Consider the following 6,000-nt stretch of genomic DNA (forward strand, 5'->3'; position numbering starts at 1 on the left):
TCTGTGGAGCTTATAGAATAGTACATTAAATACACATCCAGCATTTAGGTGCGAGCACTTGAACCAGAAAGGGGATGGAATTTGATATACTGCCTTTCTGTGGTTACAATCAAAGCGATTTACATAGTATATGTTGCTGGCTGCCATCGACTCGTGCTCGAGTCCTAGCAACTTGATGAATTGCGGATCTAAAAAGAAATCGGTTTTGTGCTAGTCCAGAAAGGCCCTCCAGCGTCATCCCCATGGTTGTTTTCCATGTGTTCAGCCATCTGCAGGTTGCCCTCTTCGCCTGGTTCCTTCGATCTTCGCAAACATATTAAATACAGGTGCTTATTTTGTACTAGGGGCAATGGAGGGGTTAAGTGACTTGCACAGAGTCACAGGGATCTGCAGTGGGAATTTGAACCTGGTTCCTCTTGTTTTCAAGCTGCTGCACTCACCGTTGGACTCCTCCACTCCTGAATTATAGGCAGGTATTCAACATGTTACACTAATATTCTATAAAGGAAAGTAGGTGCCACATAGGATATTGGTACGTTGTTTTAGAGTTATCCCCTGGGTGCTTGGAAAGAGCTTGTAAAACAGCCTGGTCACGCACTGAGCAGCTCACCCTTATTATGCCCTTTCTGTTTCCAGCAGTCACGCTGTAGGGATGTATTGAACTTAGGATGGCAGGGAGTATGGACTGCGATTGACCTAGCTTTCATAAATTTGCTGATTATGACTTCGGCAGGACCTGATGACCTTCTTGCAAACGACATCATCCCGGTACAAAAAGCAATTAGCATCCTGATGGCGCCAGTACTTCAATCGGTTTTCCAGCTGTGACATTAAGCAGCACATCAAGAAAAACAGCAGGGCACGCAGAGCGAGAGAGAGAGAGAGAGAGAGAAGGACCATCTAGCCCCCAGGTTGCTACAAAGACATTTCCACTACTGCTCTTTAGACTGGTACCATGTCCAATAGAAATTTCCACTGAAAGCTGGCAGGCTTAATTACTTTGTACTGATGAATGCCTAAACACATAAACCTAGAGTCTTGCATAGTTCAATTAATATTTAGCTAAGAATGTTTTGAGCTGTGTCTTGTGTAGGTTTATAACCATTAAAAAAACCTTTCCTTCAGGCCACAATAGTATGTGAGCCCTATGTGCAGGGCAGGATTAACCAATAGATCAAGTAGGCACATGCCTAGGGCCCAAAATGGTCAGGGGGCCCTGATGAAAGAGGGCATCAACATTGTTTGTTCCAAACGGTGATGGGCCCCTCCAGAATCGATCGGCAATGCGGGGCCCCCCCCACGATCGGCAACGTGCCCCCCCTCCCCCATCTACAGAAAGTAAGACAGGCAAGCAACGCGGGTAAGAAAGGCAACGGGAACTGTAATTGTGCAAGCGGTGCTGCTTGCCCAAAGCTTCCCTCTGATGCAGCTTCCTGTTTCCGTCTGGGCGCATGGTGGGGTGGGGCGAGGCAGGGGGCCCAGTGTACTTGTGTGCTTAGGGTCCCTCGATGAATTAATCCTGCCCTGCCTATGTGAATATGTTATTGCATAAGAACTTAAGAATAGCCACACTGGGTCTGACCAATGGTCCATCTGGCCCTGTATCCTGCTTCCAACAGTAGTAATTGCAGATCGTAAGTGCCTGGCAGACCCTCAAAGAGTAGCAAGACTCTCTTGCTACCTATCCAAGCTGCTGGACATATAGGCCAATGCCAGGCAGACTTCCGTGGTCTGTGCCCGGTTTGAGGCCGGAGAGATTTGGATGGATTAGATTGAGGCTTTGGTGATATCTTCAGTAGTGAAGAGAGCAAAGCTAGTGCTGGGCAGTCTTCTATGGTCTGTGCCCTGAAAATGAGTTTATCTTGTTGGGCAGACTGGATCAACCATATAGGTCTTTATCTGCCATCATCTAATCTAATCTAATCTTCATTTTTTATACCGAATCTACTCCCTAAGGAGCTCGACTTGGTTTACAGTTCATTAAAAAATGAAACATAACAAGTAAAAACTGTGGGATAAAAACAGAAATTGGTTAGATTAGATGGATGGAAAAAGTTAGAAAAAAGTATGTTGAATTGCAGGTTTTTAAACTTTTTCGAAATTGAAATAATTGATCACCAGTCTTAGAGAATCTGGAAGTCCGTTCCAAATTCTCACCAATTTAAAAGTAAAAGATTTACTAAGCTTCCCAGTGCATTTAATATGCCAGGGATAAGTAGTGGGTCCATCCAAGCAAACAGTACAAGCAGAAAGAGAGATTCAAAAATCATTCACTATACCATATAACCTCTAAATACAGCATTCAAAAATCCACCAGAGTGTAGCGCATTGATGAGCATTTAAGTGGAGTAAAGTGCACACCAGTTTATTCAAGATCAGATTTTTTTGGAACAGTAGAATTAACATAAAAACTGAATATTTGATGGTGTGTATTTAATATGTAATATAGAAACATAGAAAGATGACGGCAGAAAAGGGCTACGGCCCATCAAGTCTGCTCACTCTTCTGACCCACCCCATCAAGTCTGAGTGTTACTGATCCAATCTGAGTACTACTGACCCAGTTCCTTAGCTCGACCCCCGTAGGGATCCCACATGGATGTCCCATTTATTCTTAAAGTCGAGCACGCTGGTGGCCTTGACCACCTGCACCGGAAGTTTGTTCCAGTGATCTACTACCCTTTCTGTGAAGAAATACTTCCTGGTATCACTATTAAATTTCCCTCCTCTGAGTTTGAGCGGGTGCCCCCTTGTGACCGAGGGTCCCCTGGGGAAGAATATATCGCTTTCCGCCTCGACACGACCCGTGATGTACTTAAATGTCTCAATCATGTCTCCCCTTTCTCTACGCTCCTCAAGAGTGTAGAGCTGTAGTTTGCCCAGTCTTTCCTTGTATGAGAGACTCTTGAGTCCGGAGACCATTCTAGTGGCCATTCGTATAACAAATTATGCTTTTACTAAAGCATAGCGTGGGTTTTAGCGCCAGCAGCAGCAGTAACTGCTCCAATGCTCATAGAATTCCTAGGAGCGTCAGAGTAGTTGCTGCCGCTGCCGGCGCTAAAACCTGTGCTATGTGTTAGTAAAAGAGGGGGTTAATTAAGGAGGTGGAGGCAGAAGAAGGTTTCTTGAGCCGATGAGGTTTGTCCCTCTCTAGTCTGCATGCAAGATAATAATAATAATAATAACTTTATTTTTGTATACCGCCATACCCAGGGAGTTCTAGGCGGTTCACATCAATTAAGCAAAACTTAATAAGAAATTACAATAAACTATCTTTACAAGTAAAGAAGGTATTGGAACAAAATTAACAAGAAATTACAATTGATCATGGTTACAGTTGATCATAATTACAGGCAATGAGGTGATAAAGATGGGCATGCGAGGGGGGGGAATGAGTAGGTCATTGGAGTTAGTGAGATGGGGGATATCTAAAAGAGGGGGGAGGGGACCGGGCGAGTTGGGTCGTTTGAGGGAGGGGAGAGAGAAATGGAAGAGATGGGATTAGGGATATTGAGCGTGGAATAAATGCGTTTTGAGTGTTTTTCGGAAGTCAAGGTAGGAGTGGGCCTTGAGTAGAATTTGGGCTAGCCAAGTGTTCTGTTTGGCTGCCTGGAAGGCGAAGGTTTTGTCGAAGAACCTTTTGAGGTGACAAAGTTTTAGGGAGGGGATGGCGAAAAGATTGATTCTGCGGGAGTTCTTTTTGTTGCAGTTCAGGATGAAATGAGGGGTGAGGTAGCTCGGAGATAGCCCAAAGACAGTTTTGTAACAGAAGCACGCGAACTTGAATAGGATTCTAGATTCAAGGGGTAGCCAATGTAGTTTGTGGTAAAAAGGGGTGATGTGGTCCCATTTTTTTAAGCCAAATATAAGGCGAACGGCGGTGTTCTGGATAAGTTTCAGTCTCCTGATGGTTTTCTTCGTGGAGGCCAGATAAATGATGTTGCAGTAGTCTAGGATGCTGAGAATGGAGGATTGAGTCAACAGGCGGAATGAGGTGTCGTCGAAGTATTTTTTTATGATCAGCTCTGGCGGCAGACAAGGATCTAAGAATATAAGAATTTGCTGTTGCTGGGTCAGACCAATGGTCCATTGCGCCCAGCAGTCCACTCCCGTGGTGGCCCCCAGGTCAAAGACTCAGTGCCCTGAGACCAGCCCTACCTGCTTACGTTTTGCTTCAACAGGAACCTGTCCAACTTTGTCTTGAATCCCTGGACGGAGTTTTCTCCTGTAACAGCCTCCAGTAGAGCGTTCCAATTTTCTACCACTCTTTGGGTGAAGAAGAACTTCCTTACATTTGTACAGAATCTATCCCCTTTTAACTTTAGAGAGTGCCCTCTCGCTCTCTCTACCTTGGAGAGGGTGAACAACCTCTATTCCCTTCATTATCTTGAATGTTTCGGTCATGTCCCCTCTCAGTCTCCTCTTTTCAAGTGAGAAGAGGCTCAGTTTCTCTAATCTTAATGACTTACCTTCTGAATCGATGAACTAATAGTGTTTTAACACTTTCTTCATATATTCATATTTTATGTTAACTGATTTTAATTTGTGAACCGAGTCGAGCTCTATCATGAGATGACCCAGTATATAAATTGAAGATTAGACTAAACTAGATTCTTCAATGCAAGGTTTGAGGGTCAATGGTTGTGCCCATTCATACTCAGATTCTTCACTCTCTTCTTAAAGAATGACATAGGGATTGTTTCCTGCAGTTATCCACGGGAACGGTGATGAATTCTGTCACCGTGTCATTCTCTAGTTCACATTTACCTGTTCTACTCTATTCAGGATTTTGTAGAACTCCGTTATATCCCCTCTCAGCCATCTTTTCTCCAAGCTGAAAAGTCCTAATCTCTTTAGCCTTTTCTGATATGAGAGACATTCCATTCCCTTAATCATTTTGGTCACTCTTTTTTTTTTCAACCTTTTCTAATGTTGCTGTATCTGTTTTGAGATATGGTAATCAGAACACAGTACAATACTCCCCTGAAATTCATGGGGGGAATTTCAGCTGATCGAAGGCAGGGAGGGCAGCTGGGGTGCCGGCGGGTGCTTAAATTGTACTTACGAAGCTGGGCGCGTTTTCCAACCGCCTCTTCCTGGTACTAAAGTCATGGTTACACCAATCAGGAGCTGCTTTGATACGCCAGATAGCGTGCCAAAGCAGCTCCTGATTGATGTAATCATGACTTTAGTACCAGGAAGAGGCGGTTGGAAAATACTGAGTCTGTGATTTACAAACCGCGAATTCGCGGGGGTTTACTGTATTTGAGGTGAGGTCGCACCATGGAGCAATTCAGAGGCATTATGATATTCTTTGTCTTATTTCCTATTCCTTTCCTAATAATTTCTAACATTGTGTTTGATTTTTTTTTTTTCTGCTGCTGCATACTCAGCAGATTTCAGTGACACCTAGATCTTTTTTCTTGCTTTATCTTCCTATAATTTGGAACATAGTAAAATGATAGGTCTTTCAGTCTCTTCTCGTACTTCTTTTTGTTCAAACCTCTTACCATTTTCATCGCCTTCCTCTGGACCGCTTCAAGTCTTTTTATATCCTTCGCCAGATACGGCCTCCAAAACTAAACACAGTACTCCCAAGTGTGGCCTCACCAATGACCTATACAGGGGCATCAATACCTCTCTTATGCTGGTGGTGCAGTGGTTGAATCTACAGCCTCAGCACCCTGGGGTTGTAGGTTCAAACCCCGCGCTGCTCCTTGTGACCCTGGGCAAGTCACTTAATCCTCCATAGCCCCAGGTACGTTAGATAGATTGTGAGCCCACCGGGACAGATAGGGAAAATGCTTGAGTACCTGATTGTAAAAACCGCTTAGATAACCTTGATAGGCGGTATATAAAAAAATCCTAATAAACTTGAATAAATAAACTTTCTATACAGCCTAGCATCCTGGCTACAGCCATAAGAACATAAGAATTGCCGCTGTTGGATCAACCAGTGGTCCATCATGCCCAGCAGTCCGCTCCCGCAGTGGCCCCTAG

This window comes from Geotrypetes seraphini, chromosome 7, assembly GCF_902459505.1.
Source record: "Geotrypetes seraphini chromosome 7, aGeoSer1.1, whole genome shotgun sequence".
Classification (NCBI taxonomy): domain Eukaryota; kingdom Metazoa; phylum Chordata; class Amphibia; order Gymnophiona; family Dermophiidae; genus Geotrypetes; species Geotrypetes seraphini.